The 17,950-nt window shown below is 36.9% G+C and overlaps 1 protein-coding gene across 21 annotated transcripts in view; it reads right to left on the bottom strand.

Moving 5' to 3' along the window:
- The window catches only part of NRXN1 (neurexin 1), a 1,134,455-nt gene that overhangs the window by 943,488 nt on the left and 173,017 nt on the right, over window positions 1-17,950 (bottom strand). The window lies entirely within an intron of this gene.

The raw sequence follows: 17,950 nt of genomic DNA, 5'->3' as shown, positions 1-17,950 counted from the left end.
AGAGACTAGGACTGGAAAATTGTGTATAATTTATTTTGTTTCAAGCTATTATGTCTCTTATACCCTAAAATCATTAGGAAGAAACAGCTAATAGAACAAATATACCAAGACTGGTCTTTGCATGTGGCAAAAATGCCAGGGTAGTCTGCTTCCAATTTTGTGCACTCTTGAAGTGAAAGAATTCCAGGGGTTAGTGCATAAACTGGCTGCTTTAAGGAGGACAAAACTGCCACCCTGGGATTTATAGGAAGTGGCCAAAAGAGAGTATTAAAGTCGATCGATGACTGAGGAAAAGATTTGCCTTAACAAAAGCAGGTCCCAGGCGATTCCCCACATGCAGCACCTTCTCTGTCCAACTTGTCATCACTCACATTGCTATTCTTGACAGAAAAGTCTGTCTTTTTTTTGTGGTTACAACATTCTTCAAAGACCAACTCAAATCTCTCCTGCTTCAGAAAACTCTGTTGATCACTCTCTGATTTGCAGCCTCTCCAGAATGCTTACTGCCTATGTACTCTGAACTACAGAACTCAGAATTTAATTTTACAAGTGGGCAAGAAGGTCTTAACCCTCCCTTCAACTTGACTAAACTTCACACAGGTTGGTTCCTGACTATAGGCCCTTGATCTCCCTTTTCTTAGAGCACTTACTTCAGAACACTTGGAATTGTCAATTCTTTCTGTCTTCCCTAAACACGTAAATCTTCTGCTAGACTCTTGTCAGTTTTACAACCCAGGAATGTCTTTCTCAAGGTCCTAGGAGCCATCCCTTTTAAATAAAATCTTCAGGAATGATACTGTTCCTATCTCCCAGTCTTATGGGAAGGTAAGAGCCTAACTTCTATAAGCATCAATTAGCAAACACAGATGGCCTCGTCAGGGTGATCAACATTACCCAATTAAGTTTTCTAGTACTTTTCCACTTGCTCACCCCAGCTATCAATAACTCTTCTGTCTTTTGTTTCAGCACAGTCCAGTTCTCTCTCTCTCTCCTCTTGCAATAGTCTTGATCCCTGTTGCAATAATCTTAAGTCTTTCTTACCTGCTTGTCCAGGATAATTTCTCTTTGACACACTGATAAATTCAGTAGCTATGTCCTGTGTGCTATCTTTCTTACACCGGAATATAAGATCCTGTAACTATTTTAATTGAATAATCTGGTCTTTCTGGAAACTTCTCAGTTAATATATTCCCTGTCTTCCCCTGTTTACTGCTTCTACCTTCCCCAATACACATGCGCGTGCACGCGCACACACACACACCCACACACACACACCCCCCCACCACATCACTGACACTTCATGCCTGAATTCTAAGTTTTTTTTAAAAATACATATTTGGCCAGACGTGGTGCTCATACCTGTAATCTCAACACTTTTGGAGGCTGAGGCAGGAAGATCGCTTGAGCCCAGGAGTTTGAGACCAGCCTGGGCAACAAGGTGAGACCTCATCTCTACAAAAAATAAAGAAAAGGGCTGGGCCCGGTGGCTCATGCCTCTAATCCCAGCACTTTGGGAGGCCGAGGTGGGTGGATCACGAGGTCTGGAGTTCGAGACCAGCCTAACCAACACGGTGAAACCCTGTCTCTATTTAAAAAAATACAAAAATTAGACGGGCGTGGTGGTGCATGTCTGTAATCCCAGCTACTCCGGAGGCTGAGGGAGGAGAATCACTTGAACCCGGGAGGTGGATGTTGCAGTGAGCCAAGACTGCGCCACTACACTCCAGTCTGGTGACAGAGTGAGACTCTGTCTCAAAATAAAAAAAAAAAAAAAAAAAAAAAAAAAAAAGAAAGAAAGAAAAAAATAAAGAAAAGAAAATAGCCAGGTGTGATAGTATGCACCTGTGGTCCCACTCACTGGACACTGGAGAAGCTGAGGCAGTAGGATCACTTGAGCTCAGGCAGTTGTGGCTACAGTGAGTTGTGATTGCCCCACTGCACTCCAGCCTGGGCAACACAGCAAAACCTGTCTTGGCAGAAAAAAATAGGTTCTTTTTTTGTTGTTTTGTTCTTAAATACATATTTGGACCTCTCTTCTCCACTGCTTTTTAACAAGGTACTGCGTGGCTAGGAAGCATTCAGTAAATACTAGCTTTCGTGGTGGTCAAAAGATTCTTCTTCTCTGGAACTCAGAAAATAGATCACAAATGAAATATACGGAATAAGTCAGCCCGTGGTAGTCACCTCTAATGACTATTTTGACTTTCTTTCTTGCTTCAGTCATAGTAGGCTCAGAGTCCTTCTCAACATCACATTTCAGGCAGCCAGCACCACGCCATCAAATTCTGCACATAAATTGAAACCTACTAGCCTTTCTTAAAGACACCCTTTTAATCTAAAGAATATTTTATTTTAAACTCTGTTTTTTAAGATTCATCACCTTCATGCTTAAAGAGTCATTTATTATTTGGTAAGTAAACTAATTCACATTCCTTTTAAAAAATCTATATCAAAGATTAAACTAAGTTTTTTTTTCCCACACATTTTGAGTTGTGAAATCACTGGCAGAGGGTGTCTAAAATGAAACAGACCAAAAACATGCTCAAAAACAACAGATTTTTGTTTTCTTGAAAGAGAAGAACTTTCCTAGTCGTACAACTTTCTTCTAAAATAAGGCCCTTAGAGTGTGATTGCCTGGAAAATCTTCACTGCTTTTCTTCTAAAAGTGTTCATTGTTATTTTTGAAGAAATGAAGCAGAGTGGAATGTTACTAGTTTTAATAGCATCACTTTTACTCATCATCTTTCTAATTCCTAGGGTTCAAAATATAAAGGAAAGAAAAAAGGAACCACCCTAATAGATTAACTTTATGAAATGTAGACATGACCATGGGAATGATCTTCTAAGAAAGAAACACATGCAATGAATAATTGAGGGACAAGAGTCACCATGAAGCCACTTAGTATACATTGTTTCCTGCCTTAAGAGCAGCAATAGGTCTACATATTTATTCCCTCCAAAAGTGGGGGTGTGGGTGAGGGGTGAGGGTGATGGGATAAGATTGGTTTCAAGGTAGGTTTCTAGTTGATTCAATTACCAAGATAAAGGGTGAAATTAGGTGATTAGAGTTTCTCAAGGACTCTCAAAGACAATAATACTTAGGTAAACAAGAAATATATAAATGTTTTGAAGTTTTTATATTTTCTATTGCTTTTTTATTTTTATTAACCCCTGGAGTAAGTGGGGGGGGTTGTCTGTCTTGCTGCAATGGCCTCTTCTCTCTGAAAATTGTTGCCTCTTTCCATCCACATGTTGTACACACTAAGTTGCCAAGTTTGTACCTTGACACCTATCTCCAGCTATTCCTGTACATCAGGGTACACAACTCACTCAAGACAACCAATACCATTTTCAGAAAATTTGCAATTGAGTGTGGCTTATTAGTTTAAAATAAAGGGATATAATTCCTAAAAAAATGAGACAAAATCTAAATGCAACACATATGGAAATAAAACTTACAGGAGAGACCAAAAAGGGAGAAAAAAAAAAAACAGAATAAGAACATGGCTGCCCAAGGTTCTCATCTGCTTTCCTGTCCCTTCATCAGGCCCTCGTGAGGACCCTTAGATTCTGTAAGATATGCTTATGTCCTCATAATTCATTACTTTTGCTGATGGTAACATAAATGACTTTCTGTAGTTAAAAAGGAAAGAGGGAGTAAGATGCTCTTAATAGTGCCTTTGTTTTTATTGGCAGTAATAACTGAAAACACTCCAAAGGATGCAAATGTCTTTTTAGCCATAGAAAACTGAAGTAGAAAGCTGTGCTAGCCATGATCTGAAAGGCAAGGGACACAGGTGGAAGGCCAGATGGTTGTTGCCAGAAGGGGAGAAAATGAGCCAAGTTCTTGATACCCTTGGGATATAGAGATGCAAGGTGAATAGAATGTTGGCCAGGAGACACAACTGGCCCCACAGGATTTGACCAGGCAAAAGGCACTAGTCACTCATATGGAAGCTTTATACTATGACAGTTGAAATGCTTTTGAAATGGCTTCTAGATTATTATACATGGAGAACATCTACTCTTTCCCCCATCTGACAAAAAAGGCAAGAGGGAAACAACTTTAAGCAAGAATGAACATGATTATTTTCTCTGGCTAATTGAACTTTGAGGAGCCTTGAATGTCCCTCTCATTTCATTTTCTTTTGTTGTTACGTGAAAATAATCAAAACATAGTTTTTTAATGATTAAAATATATCTGCCTATTTGCTTAGACCCCAATGGAGGGTCATATTTCTTCCAATTCTTTGATTGTCAAAAAGAGTTAGGTTCTAGTCCAAGATCTTTAACAACTTAATTACTTTTAATTCTGTTTTTCTGCTTAAGAAGGATGGTTATATTTGTCTTTCATAGAATCTGAGAGTTGGAAAAAATCTTAGAAACTGTCCAATTTAATTTCTCATTCATATATACATACTACCTGTGTCAGTACTTTCTTGATATTTTTCCTTAAGTAGTCTCACTTTTTACCTTTTAATAGCATTTTAATAGAAAATCAATAACATGAACTAAAAACCAGTAACATATCTCAGAAATAGTATTCATTTAAGAAAATGTTCATCTGAATATCACCTAAAATCAACTGGCATACACACATGATCACATTTTAGGTGAAATAGAGTCCCTTCTTCTTGCCATGTAACAAGGATATCATGAAAGGCTTTGTAAAATACTGTGCTAAGAAGCAGAGAGCTGTTAATCCCAAAACTCTTCTCTCTAAATGGAAATCTCTTTCATCTAATTTGGCATGTTCTTAGTAAATACACCTTGATTCACCATCAGTGTCCACTACTGAAGACCACATATACCCAGGAAGATGCAGTGACACATATAAGAGGAGCGGTTCTTTGTAGAATAAATGTTTTGTAATGATTTTATTCTCTGCTGTCTAAGGACTATCTGTATATATGACTACTTGCACAAATGAAACTTTTATACATTCTGTATGCTCACATTTCTTCAACATCATACTGAACAAAACAATTTCACAGTACGATACCAGTGAGGCTTTTAGAATGAAAATCTGCATGAGAGCACAGTAATAACATGCTATAATTGCTCAGAGAGAAAGCATCCTTCATCTCCAAGTTTGCCAATGGCACACTCTGTTATTATTTGAAGTGGAACAGGTCACTTAAATTTCTCTGTATCCATGTCACAAGTTTCATTTAGGTTCTGTGTTTTACTTCTGAATTCGCAAAGTGGAATATGGTTTATTAGAAGAGAGAGTACTGAAAGGTATTTGTCAGATGTCTTTTGTGGTAACATTTTTATTCACATCTTAGCTTCATGCAAGGAATAGGACCATATAAAAATAAAGCTAGAACACAAATCATCACATATTCATATGTCAGGACTCTGAGCTTAAAGAAGAAATCCCTTTTATATCCATGATAAACTCAGATGTCTAACCCTCCCTGCAACCACACATATTCCTTACTGCATAAATTGCTAAAAGAGGTTGCCTATACAAATTGTTATCCAGAAAAGCAGGCATTCTAATCTGTATTTGCACTGTTATTTTCTTTAATATGTAAGTCAATTATAGCAAGCTTTAAATAGAACCTAATGAGAAATTCTCATAATTAAAGAGAAAAGAGTACAGGAACTTCCTGCCAATATAAACTGTTAATTTTGCAACACATGCTCCATAGACTTTTTCCAATTTCTATATTTTATTCACACTGTGTGTTTCACCAAAATAATGCTTTTAATGAAAATTTCCCACTGAGTACAATTTTCTTACTTTAAATGATAACTACATTTTTAACCTGAAACCTCTGTAAGATCCTCATTGGCAAAAGACAAGATTGAGATCACTTCCATTTTCAGGAAACTGTGTGAGATCAGCATGGCAGATATAGCAATAGATGTTTCCCTTTCTTTTCCACTTTGAGACCTGGGAGCTTATTATTTGAATAGCCATGAAAAACAAAGTGGATTAACCAAAAAAAAAAAAAAAAAAAAAAGAGAACATACACATTTTTCCTATCAGAAGTCAAAAAGGTATTTCACTTAACTGGCTAAAAATATAGAATGTAACATCTCATATATTAATGCATCTTCCTGTAAGATCTGTTCCAATATCTAAGCATATCCAAATGCTAAAATCCACACAGCAGCGCAAGGAAAAAATACTAGTAAAACCCAATGGAAAGCTACCATCAGCAGCTAAGTGTATTCATCTAGCTTTGCACTGCAGTAAAGCATATTCCGCAGAGTACATTCTGAATAGCAATAACCTACCTTTAAGCTGCATTGTCTTACATATTTCAAATCATACTCTGATTGAAAGAACAGACTGGTTATTTCCAAGATATCTCACAAAAAAACTTATTATAGTTCGAGGAAAATAAGAGTTGGTGCCTTGGCAGAATACCCAAAGGCCTCTTGCTTTTCTGACTACTATTCAAATCTTACTTGGCCCAACTTGACAGTCATTCTTTCTGACAATGCTAAGAGGTTTCTGTAAGTGGTATGTAACCTGCAGTTTTATTTCACTTGGAATACTGCTTTATAGCTAATTCAGGCACAAGGGACTAGAAAATACAATATTTTCATAACTATAAATTATTTTTATGTGGTTTCCCAACTACTCTGTAGTGTAGGATGATGTACAGGAGTGGAAGAAAGAGCAGTGGGTCTGGACAGGTTTTTCAAATGTGAGCACCAGAAAGCAATTTAAAAGACAGATTACAGGGTCCTTTCTCCAGATATCTGAATTATGTGCAGGGCTTGAAAACTTGTGTTTTGAAAAATCTCTCCAAATTATTCTTATATTGGAGTACCTTCTCTAGACATAGCAGGGTTGAGATTAATTACCAAATCTTAACACTGTGTGACTGTTAAGAGGAAGAATGTGGTGTGGTGGGGTGGAATGTGGGAGGTGGTTCAGGATATAAGGGAAGATAATATATTACTTTATTTATTACTTCATTCAGTCACTTATTACTTCATGTAGACTTCATAAAGAAAATCCACTTTGCTTTGAAAATATCTTAAAGTATAAAAAAAACTTCAGCTTTATACAAGCAATGAATGTTACTATGTTTCAAATATTCAAATTAAATATTTTAAATATTCCCAAAAAAAGTATCCATCTTAACTTTATCAAAAAGAAAACAGAGACTCAAAAAAGTCCACTGACTTATCCAGAATTACACAGCTAACAAGGTTAACCACAACTAAAATTCAAATTCAATTCTGCAAAACTCAGTATTTCTTTTTTTTTTTTTTTTTTTTTTTAAATTTATTTATTATTATTATACTTTAAGTTGTAGGGTACATGTGCATAACGTGCAGGTTTGTTACATATGTATACTTGTGCCATGTTGGTGTGCTGCACCCATCAACTCGTCATTTACATCAGGTATAACTCCCAATGCAATCCCTCCCCCTCCCCCCCCCCCCATGATAGGCCCCGGTGTGTGATGTTCCCCTTCCTGAGTCCAAGTGATCTCATTGTTCAGTTCCCACCTATGAGTGAGAACATGCAGTGTTTGGTTTTCTGTTCTTGTGATAGTTTGCTAAGAATGATGGTTTCCAGCTGCATCCATGTCCCTACAAAGGTCACAAACTCATCCTTTTTGATGGCTGCATAGTATTCCATGGTGTATATGTGCCACATTTTCTTAATCCAATCTGTCACTGATGGACATTTGGGTTGATTCCAAGTCTTTGCTATTGTGAATAGTGCTGCAATAAACATACGTGTGCATGTGTCTTTATAGCAGCATAATTTATAATCCTTTGGGTATATACCCAGTAATGGGATGGCTGGGTCATATGGTACATCAAGTTCTAGATCCTTGAGGAATCGCCATACTGTTTTCCATAATGGTTGAACTAGTTTACAATCCCACCAACAGTGTAAAAGTGTTCCTATTTCTCCACATCCTCTCCAGCACCTGTTGTTTCCTGACTTTTTAATGATCGCCATTCTAACTGGTGTGAGATGGTATCTCATTGTGGTTTTGATTTGCATTTCTCTGATGGCCAGTGATGATGAGCATTTTTTCATGTGTCTGTTGGCTGTATGAATGTCTTCTTTTGAGAAATGTGTTCACTCATAGTATTTCTAATACTCCATGCTGCTTCAAATAGTAAGTTAATTTATCTTGGCCTCAGTTTGTCAATGGCCAAAATGAAGGAATGTGTCAGAGGTTGACCAATGACTAACCCAGTAATTATTTAAAACATCCAAGGAAGGTGTATGGCCCAATAGCAAGATTTGGCTGAAAGAAAGTAATTAGGAAATGAACTTGGAAATTTAAAATAAATTTTTTCTACTTTAAACAAATATACAAAATAATTTTCCTTAATATTTAAGAAGAGGAAAGGACAAATATTCATTGAATATCCTACTATGTCCACTGACTATCCTATCCTGCATGCTATACATAAAGTGTATTATTTGATTTAATCCTCAAGACAAACCTCTAAAGAAAGTTATATTAAATACGTCATACGTGGGAAAAAGTGTGGTTTAGACAAATTAATTTTTCAACAATTGAAACAAAAAGTCCATGTTAGAATCTATACAGCCTTACCTTAAAATCTTATGTCTTTCTAGTACATAAGATTTCTGTTGCAATGAGCAACAGAACACAAGTAGTCTTTTTTTTTTTCACCCTGGAAAGACTTTGTCTCTAAAAAATGCATTGCATTAGAGACCATTGTAATTATGCATAAGACAACTGGTTATTCTCAGTTTTCCCTGAGGAAAGAATGGGAGATAATAAACTTCAACCACACTCGTGACATTTAGATTACTGGGAAATAATCTTTAGAAGTATTGGGCTTCTAGAAATATTGGGCTTCTAGAAGTATTGGGCAACAAGAGCTTTTAGAGTCAACTATGGAAGAGGACCTTCAGGGGATTATCACCTTAAAAATCCTGGATCATTTCTCACATACTGGTATTATTCATGCACACCCCTCCTAGCTTGAAGGCAAGAGAAAGACTAAGGAACCTGCTCAGCAGCTTGCAGCACTATAAATTTATGTGCCGGCACTTTTAAAACAACTTCAGAAAACAGATTTCCCTTTCAACTTACTTGTTTTTCTCATTTAGTGTATTCTATCAGAGCAAGTCCAAGACAAAAGTTTTCCCAAGAGAAAAGCTGAGATAAGGAATAAGGCATTCAGTGAAAATATGTAAGATTTATTCTAGGTTTATCATTCAGACCAAACCTAGTATCTACATATTATCAACATTTCCCCCCCAAATTTTATATCATAACAAATCTACATCAAAACAGGTATTATGTTTTAATTGTCGTGAAATATGTTATCTTAGGCAAGTGTAATAACTTGAAAATATTCATTATACTTAATTACTTTTGTTCTTTAATTCATTTAACTTCCTTCTGAGGGTGTTAGCATTTCCTAGTATTTCAGGACAACGGTTTATAAGTTATCTTCCACAACAGTATCACATTCCCATGTAGGAATTCCTACGGACATGACTAGTTTAGATATAAACGAGGTTTATCAGGAATAACTAGCTCTAGCCTATCCCATTCTCACAGTCATTGTCATATCCAGTGCTCTAGATACAACAAGAGACAAATGCCCTTTTACACTGCTATCAAGGGACAGTATTCTACAGTTCTGTTTAGATTAGGTTGGTTAAACTTTTGTATCAATCTAAGTTCCTACACTGACATTTTTCAGAAGAGCTTGCATTTTAGTTGCATATGTATTAGATGATTTGGAGACTATTTTAACTACTAAGATGCTTTGTTGAGAGATTATTTTGATACATTTACTTAGGGGTAAAGTTGAGCTCTGTGCCCTCTGAGTCAATATTAAGAAAAGAGAGAAGAGGGGATTTGATATTGTCAGGATAAACTAAAAAGGAAAGAAGAAATTTGGTTGGGGCAAGGATGTTGGGGCAGGGTCAGTGAAAAAGCCCGTGGTGGCTACATGGTTGGGAAATAACTTCAGTGAGTAGATGTGTCTAGCACTATTTTTTTATGTGGTTGATTTGAGGTGTGAAAAATTAGCTTCCACCCCTTTCCTTTGTAGAGTGTGATCACTGGTAAATTCTGTGTGACACACTGATGCTTTTATGGATGTAGATTCTGTTTGGAGAGCTTAAAGAGAAAAATGAAGAAGCAGTTAACATCTAGGTTTTACAAGTATGTACTCAGAAATTAACATCTTTGAAGAAGGATATACAAAGTCATTAATTTCTCTAGAGAGTGCTTCATCATGTCCCATGAGTATACAGTTCTTCAAGGCCTAGGTCAAGGCCTATTTTCTCCAAGAAGCTGTTTCTGATTATTCATCCCTTGGTAATATTCCTCCCTTATGTAACCTTACAATTCTCACCTTCTGTACCATTTAATTTAGCATCTAATACTATAGTTCACAAAAGGCCTAATCAAAATAGATTTTTATAAAACAGACAATGGAATACAATTCAGACCAAAGCCTAGCAACCATCTTATTCATTCTGCACCGGTACTGGCTGGTGACAGATTACACCACTTGCTACAAAATGATGCAAGCTAATGCAAGGATCTTTTTTGTTATACCTTTACATGGGCTTTCAGGTGTTTTGGTTATAGCTATGGGTATCAGAATTTTATCGATGGGTGAACATTTTCCTTTCCTAAGACCTAAAAGTAGCAGGGGGAAAGCTCAGCATGTTTTACCCAAATAGATTTTTTTTTTCAGAATGGATAAAGACAAACTTTGGAGCCAAATGCTTCATTGTTTGTGCGTAAATCTCAACAGGCTGGTTGAATTAAGCTCTACATATTCATCAACAGGCATTGCCAATAAAGACACAAATAAAACAAATTAATATTTTTCAAAACTCTGTGTCTTCAGAAAATTTCTATGAGGCTTTGATGAACAAAACACAAACCTAAGAAGCACCACCATTGTCTCAGTGTTTGGGCGCAATCATTCTCAAGGACATCTGTGCTGATTCCTTTTCAAACTTGGACGGCTGCTATCTGAATCAAGCCCAGACGCTTTTGTCGGAAAAAAAAATCTGAATTTTGAAGTTTTAATTTAAGTTGTGTAACAGCTTTCTCCACTCAAACATGCAATTTATTTTACAGTGTGAGATTAATAGCAATAATTGCCTGGGAAATAAAGACGTCTTTCAGAAAAATACCACATATCAAAAGACTAGTTTAAGAAAAAAAAAAAAAAAAAAAAAAAAAAAAAAAAACCATGGGCCTTTGCTCAAGCAATGAAGCCATGCTTCTTATTTGCAAATCATTCTATTATAACTTCAGTCGTACTATGCAGACTACTTAAACTAGAGCCATTTAAACATCTTAAAATTTTAAGTTTTTAAATGAAAAATCAGGATGGTTGATATTAGACTTGTAATATTTGCATTTACATATTTCTATATAAAATTGCACAATTTTATCTGGGATAGAACCCACCTGGCAAAGTCTTAACACAATAATGATTTGTTTGGGGGCCCAGAAAGTGGCTATCAGTAGAGATTCAATTTTTCTGAGATGAAACTATTGAGTGAAACGAATTCCCTCCTTGATAGGAAGCCCAACTGAGAGATAAACTTTTGATGGATTCATTAACAGCCTGGCCTGTAAATCTCATCTCCACTGAGATTTTAAAGCAAATGGCATTATTCTTTCATTATGCTGAGGCCCTCACTACTCTGTTCTGAGTTGGAATTTCAACCTAACGGCCTGGGAATATTTATAAAGTGAAAAAAAGTAAGGTCACTTTTTTTTTTCTTTCTTCCTTTTGTTCCTCAAGGCTTGTCTCACAAGTGCAATTACTTGGCTCTGGGTCCAGGAAAGTCCTTGGTCTCAGCACACAGAATACATTCACACTGTGTCTTTCAATAACCCACCAGACCTCTGCAGTTCCCAAACCTCAGCACTTCTCAAACCATCACACCTTGGCAGTGTTAGGGGGCAGTACACAGAAGCTAGATTTGGCAAGAGTGGAAAGGGAAAATATCTAAGTGTCAATGTAAAGCCACAGTACACTGCATCATTTTATTCAGTTCATAAAAGGGTTATTTCTGGGAGAAGTAAGGAATTCTGCAAACATATAGGACAAAATCAGAATGAAATGACTATTCAAAGAAACAGAAGGGGTGTAAAAAAAAGAGAGGTCTCTTAAGTCTTTTTTGAGGGGAAGAGGGAGAAATCTAATGAATCTAGCAAAAATATTTGCAGGTTGGTTATAGGTATCTTTTCTTTTTTTTTGACAGATGAACACATTGGAAAAGTGGTCTGGGAGAGATGTCAACAAAAGGGCTTGCCAGCATAATGACTCCAAGGTGCAACTACAGAGTACACACAGTCCTCCATCTCAAGTAAATCAATTCAGCCTGCAGAAACTACTTTGACAATTTTATATATATATATATATATATATATATATATATGTACACACACACACAATGTGTGTACAAAATACCCAGAATATCTCTTCCCTCCCCAAATTGATTATCTGTATACATTTCTATGTTGTATTGGATACATATTTATCAATTCAAACTTGGAGATAAATATTAATGGATAAATACCTATCTCTTTTAAAACTACAGGCACTAATCCAGCAGTCTTTCCTCTTTTAAAATCTAGTTTTAAGATTTTAAAATTATTGGAAAATTATCCTCATTCTTGTTCTTTCTGAAACCCTCCTTCTTTAGATCGTAGCATTTTGATGAAAAAGAAAAAAGATACAAGAAGATCATAACTCTTAATCAGTCAACAATTATTTGGTGGTGAAAAGTAAGCCGATCAGCCTTGTGCCAGTTGCTTTGGTGATAAGAGGACTCAAAACCACTGTCCTGACATAAACAAGATTACAACATCAAAAAAAAAAAAAAAAAAAAAGCGAGGTATGTCACTTATCTTTCTGGGTCTCTACTTGCTTGATTTTTAAGAATCATATACAAATGATAGCAGCCTCATATTTTTATTCTTCTTATAAAAATCAGAGATTACATATGATTTTAGAGAAGGGAGAAATTAGAAAAGACTCTGTGATTTGAGGTGCAACCTGCAGAGGTCCTGAAATGTGGGAGGGTTGCAGTGAAAAGATAAAAGGTGAAAGGTCATTTCTGACCAGGAAAACAGCACATTGTCGAGGCACAGATCTGGAATTAATATAGGGCATGTGGGTACTTGGGAAGAGGACATTAACCAGCTCATGTGGAAAGGAGTAGGTTTGCAGTGGCAAGGCTGAGTGAGGCAGAGGCAGTCCTAGAAAGCCACAGAAGAGTGTAGTTTGGATGCACAGGCAAGTCATTCATCCATCCATTCTACATTCACTGCTCATTTCCTGAGTTCTTTCTCTGTGCCAGGCCATACTGAAAAGCGACGGCCCTATAGTGAGAGAGAATAGGCATGGTCCCAGACCACATGAAGTAGAATCTAAGACTAAAGGGCCAGATTTAAAATTGTATCTAAGAGAAGAGTCTTCACATTCAACATGACATATTTATAAAGATTTACAAAAGGTCTTTGATGTTGCATAGTATCTAACGTTGTTGCTTAGTTCTCTCAAAGCATAATTAAAAATGTGATTCTCTTGACATGTTATAAGCAGTAAAATTTGGGGAGAGGAGGGTATTTCTAGATGTCAAAGTAAATATAAATGGACACAGACATGATTAGGTTAGGCTGAAAGGTAAGTTGGTCATTGTTTACAGTTGGTGGTGGAACATGCCAAGTTAGATGAGTCCAAAGAGATTTTATAGCTGTGAGATATCATCTTGTGTGTTCCTGGATTTCAGATTGGTCCTTGTCACCATGGAATTCTAGAGGAAGTGCAGATCTTACTATTTTGAGACAGAGTATCTCTCTGTCACCCTGGAGTGCAGTGAGATGATCATAGTTCACTGTAGCCTCCATCTTCCGGGCTCAAGCCATCCTCCCACCTCGGCCTTCCAAAGTACTGGGATTACAGGCATGAGCCACCACACCCAGCTGCCTACTTTATTTAGTTTCAAATTCTATTTTCTGAATGATGAAGGTGGAATTCAAATTGGTCAAGGATTTGACTAAAGCCACACAGCTGGTTAGTTGGCAAATGCTGAGCTAAAAATAATGTATATTGATTCATATAACCACCCCCACCTTTACCACGTTTGAGATCAGATTTTAAAAGGACGCTGCAATCTCTATTTGCTTCATAACCAGAGGGGCATTTAGTCCATGGTCCTGGTTCCCACAGTCAAACTCATTTGCATCTATAATTTATTTGTGAATGAAAGCAAGCCATTACAAAGTGGCAATAAAGCAAATGTAGGGTGTGGTTATAGCAATAATTAATCACAATTTCAGGTCTCAGCTAGTTCATCTTGAGCTGATATTTTTTCCTACTGTTTGTGACATGAAGAAGATACAAATAGATTTTAAGTTTAAATGGATAGCAAATCAATTTCTCTAGCTTTATAGGTCTGTATTAATAGATTGTTTAGTCGCTTGCACATGTTTATAATCTTACTTTCTTAAGAAATACTCTCAGGGCTGGGCACGGTGGCTCGCACCTGTAATCTCAGCAATTTGGGAGGCTGAGGCGAGCAGATCACCTGAGATCAGGAGTTCAAGACCAGCCTGGCCAACATGGTGAAACTCTGTCTCTACTAAAAATACAAAAATCAGCCAGGCATGGTGGTGGGTACCTGTAATCCCAGCTACTTGGGAGGCTGAGGCAGGAGACTTGTTTGAACCAGGGAGGCGGAGGTTTCAGTGAGCAGAGACTGTGCCACTGCACTCTAGCCTGGAGGACAAGAGCGAAATTCTGTATATATATACACATATATATATATTTTATATTTTATATATATATATTTTTTTTTCATGCTAGTATAGTAGGAATCAGCTGCAGAGTCAGGGAAGCTAATCTTGGACCATTTTTATTCAGTGGTACCATAAATTTATTTGGAGGTAGGATACTTTAGAATACACATACACACAAACTACAGATTTGCTTATTATTTCAGGGGGTTCCTACATCTTTTGAAGTCTCTCTTCAGAACCACCCATAGCTAAGAAAACTGATTTGGTGCAGTCATTTAATTTGATACCTGGATACATTTGTCTCAGCATTAAGTGGTCTAAGGTCAACTCGTGTGTAGGAAGGTCCTTTGTCAGGAAAGGAGGAATACTAGACACATCATGTTCATTTCAGGTCTAATCCCATTGCAAGCCTGGGCAAGATAACTTACAGTCTTTGGCCTTCAGGTTCTTCCTCTGTAAAAAAGGGAAATGATCACAGTAGTACATGACTGCTATTTATTGAGTACCTATTGTGTTAATGATAGGCGCTTGACATATTTGCTTTCAATTACTACTAATATCAATATTTTGTAGTAGACATTAATCACCTTTTCAGAGATGAGAAAACCAAGGATTAGAAATGGAAATGTGCCTCGTATCATGAAGTAAAAAAGATCCAGGATTTGTACAATCTGTCTCCAAAATTCATGTCCTTCTCTATGATATGGAAATTCCTACTTGTAAGGAATAAGGCAGCCTCATTTATCTGCTTACATTAAAAGAGCCTTCAAAATATTATAAAACCCAGAGTCTCATATCAATGTGGTACAGTTGAGCATTTTTATAATTCTGGGGAACAGAATGAGGCAGGAATGAGAGGGAATATGAAGAAAAGGGTAACAGGAAAACATTCTTTATGATGGGGTACCTGATTTTTGGTATCATTGACTATCATATTTGGTAAGGTAGTTTATAAAGGGGTTTAGAATGTTACACTAACAGCTTAGAAGTCCCATAATATTTTCCTTCTAAAGTATTCAAAGAAAGAACAATGAGATAACTTTAAGGAGAGTAAACTGGCTTTTCAGATGACCTTTCTGAAATGATTATCAAAAAGAGCTCTAGTTTTCTTATGTCTAAGATAAATTATTACACCACCACAGCAATTTCAGGTCTGGACAGCTTCCTGAATGTAGCCCCAAATAAAGGTCTTCAAGACACTTCCAAATATGCAAATCAGCTGAGTGGGTTTGTGTGTGTTTTAAACTGTATTGAGTTTCAGAGCCAACCTGCTTCAGGGAAACAAACCACAGTTTGATTTGACTTTAGCAGAGTGAAGGACAAGCACAGTCCATCCTGTTTCACACTCCATACCTTCACCAAGTATCAGCACACAGCTCTTTAAAGATTAAGCTCTAAATGGCCACACTTTTTGAGACTTTAATTAAAAAGCTTTTGACAATATTTCTCTTAAAAATGTCTTAAAACAATTTGATGTTTTCTTGAAGCCAAAGCACAAAACTACAGCTTCCCCTCTCCTCCCTATTATTGTGATTTCCAAATGAATGGCATTGAGTTGATTGCTTATCAGGCTAGATAATAGCCTAATTTATTACAGAAACCCTAGTCAGACATTAACAAACTGTAGAAGCTCACTGATCTACCAAATCCTTTTGAGACATAGGGCCTATGTGCATTAAAAACCTGCTAGACCATGGTAAGCCTAGGAGATAGGAGACTTTTTTGTCTCATTACCACCAGGATTTAAAAATACAGCACCTCTTCAGGTTGAAATGTCAAGCCTGAGACTGCTGTGTGCAGCTTGGTGTGCAGGACACCTGGATAAGTCCTAATGGTGTGTAAACAGCGGTATTTGTGTTTCTGAGTCTCTGCTGTGCAGAGGTTTCCAGTTGGCTTACTCTATTTACACACAAAAGGTCCTAGGTTCCTTTGGGGAAAAAGTCCAGCTAGACAAAGAAAGGACAGAGCACCTTTTCCTTTCACAAGGTATTTGGATTCATTCATTCATTCATTCATTCATTTAAGAAATCTTTCCTAAAACATCAACTAAGACCCAGGTACTGTGGTAGGTATACAGTGGTAAGCAAAATCAGACATATTTCTGACCATAATAAAAGCTAAAAAAGCTGTGGGTCAAACAAACACATGAACTTCAGACTGATTTCAAGCTCCCTGAATTTAAAGGAATGTCTTATTTATCTTTTCATTTTCCAAGAGACGAGCAGAGTGACTTATAAACAATAGGTGACTAATACACATAAAGGGAATGGAAGTTTTTTAATAAAGTGTATACGATTAGTTTTAAAGTAGTAATAATAACAAGCACTGTCATTTATTGAAACCATACTATGCAGCAAGCACTGATTACTCAAAACAATCTTGAAATAAATTGATAGGAGACATTTTAAAAATCTCTGTAGGACCTGCAACCCCCCTCATACTGCCATATCACAATATTCATTTCTCCTGTGAAGCATTAAGATACTGTGTGTACTGATTTTAAAGAAGGTGTCCCAAAATCTCTGGGCCTTTTCCAAATGCCTACCTATGTAAACAGAGGAGAAATTTGCAGTATCTGTGAGACTTCCTTTGAAACTTGGTTTTTGATGAGTGCGCTGTGTCCAAAGCAGTGGTTTTCAGGTGTCAAGAAGCACCTGGAAGAACTGTTATAACACAAATTGCTGTGCTACATCTCCAGAGTTTCAGCAAGTCCAGGGTGGGGCCTTTATAACAAGTTCTCAGGGAAGGTCGAGGCTGCTGGTGTAGGGATCACATTTTGAGAACCTGCCTTTATAGTGTTTCTGTTTCAAAGTCTGAGTCCTACCATAAGAAGGTTCTCTCCAAGAATGCGTGAGAGGAAAAGAGTGTATGTGTGTGTATGGGGTGAGGGAGAGAAACATGAATGGATGAAGGTCTCAGAAAACTCTCTGTGGTTCACCTCCATCCCAGAACAAGCAATTGTAGTTCTAGGGTCTAGAGACAGGTGAAACGATAGAAGACAGCTAGGAACAGTGCCAGGAATATTCAGGTATTATCTGTCAGCTTGATTACTAGAGGATAAAGGGAAAGGAAGCTCTTAGACTAGAAATCCCTTGCTATCCTGTAATTTATATTTCATTACAAAACTAAAGAATAAAAGTTAGCCTCACCAGAGAGGGAAACTCAGCCCAAATTCTGGAGCTTCCTAAAAT

This window comes from Macaca thibetana, chromosome 13, assembly GCF_024542745.1.
Source record: "Macaca thibetana thibetana isolate TM-01 chromosome 13, ASM2454274v1, whole genome shotgun sequence".
Taxonomy (NCBI): Eukaryota; Metazoa; Chordata; class Mammalia; order Primates; family Cercopithecidae; genus Macaca; species Macaca thibetana.
This window is presented reverse-complemented; position numbering and strand designations above follow the sequence as displayed.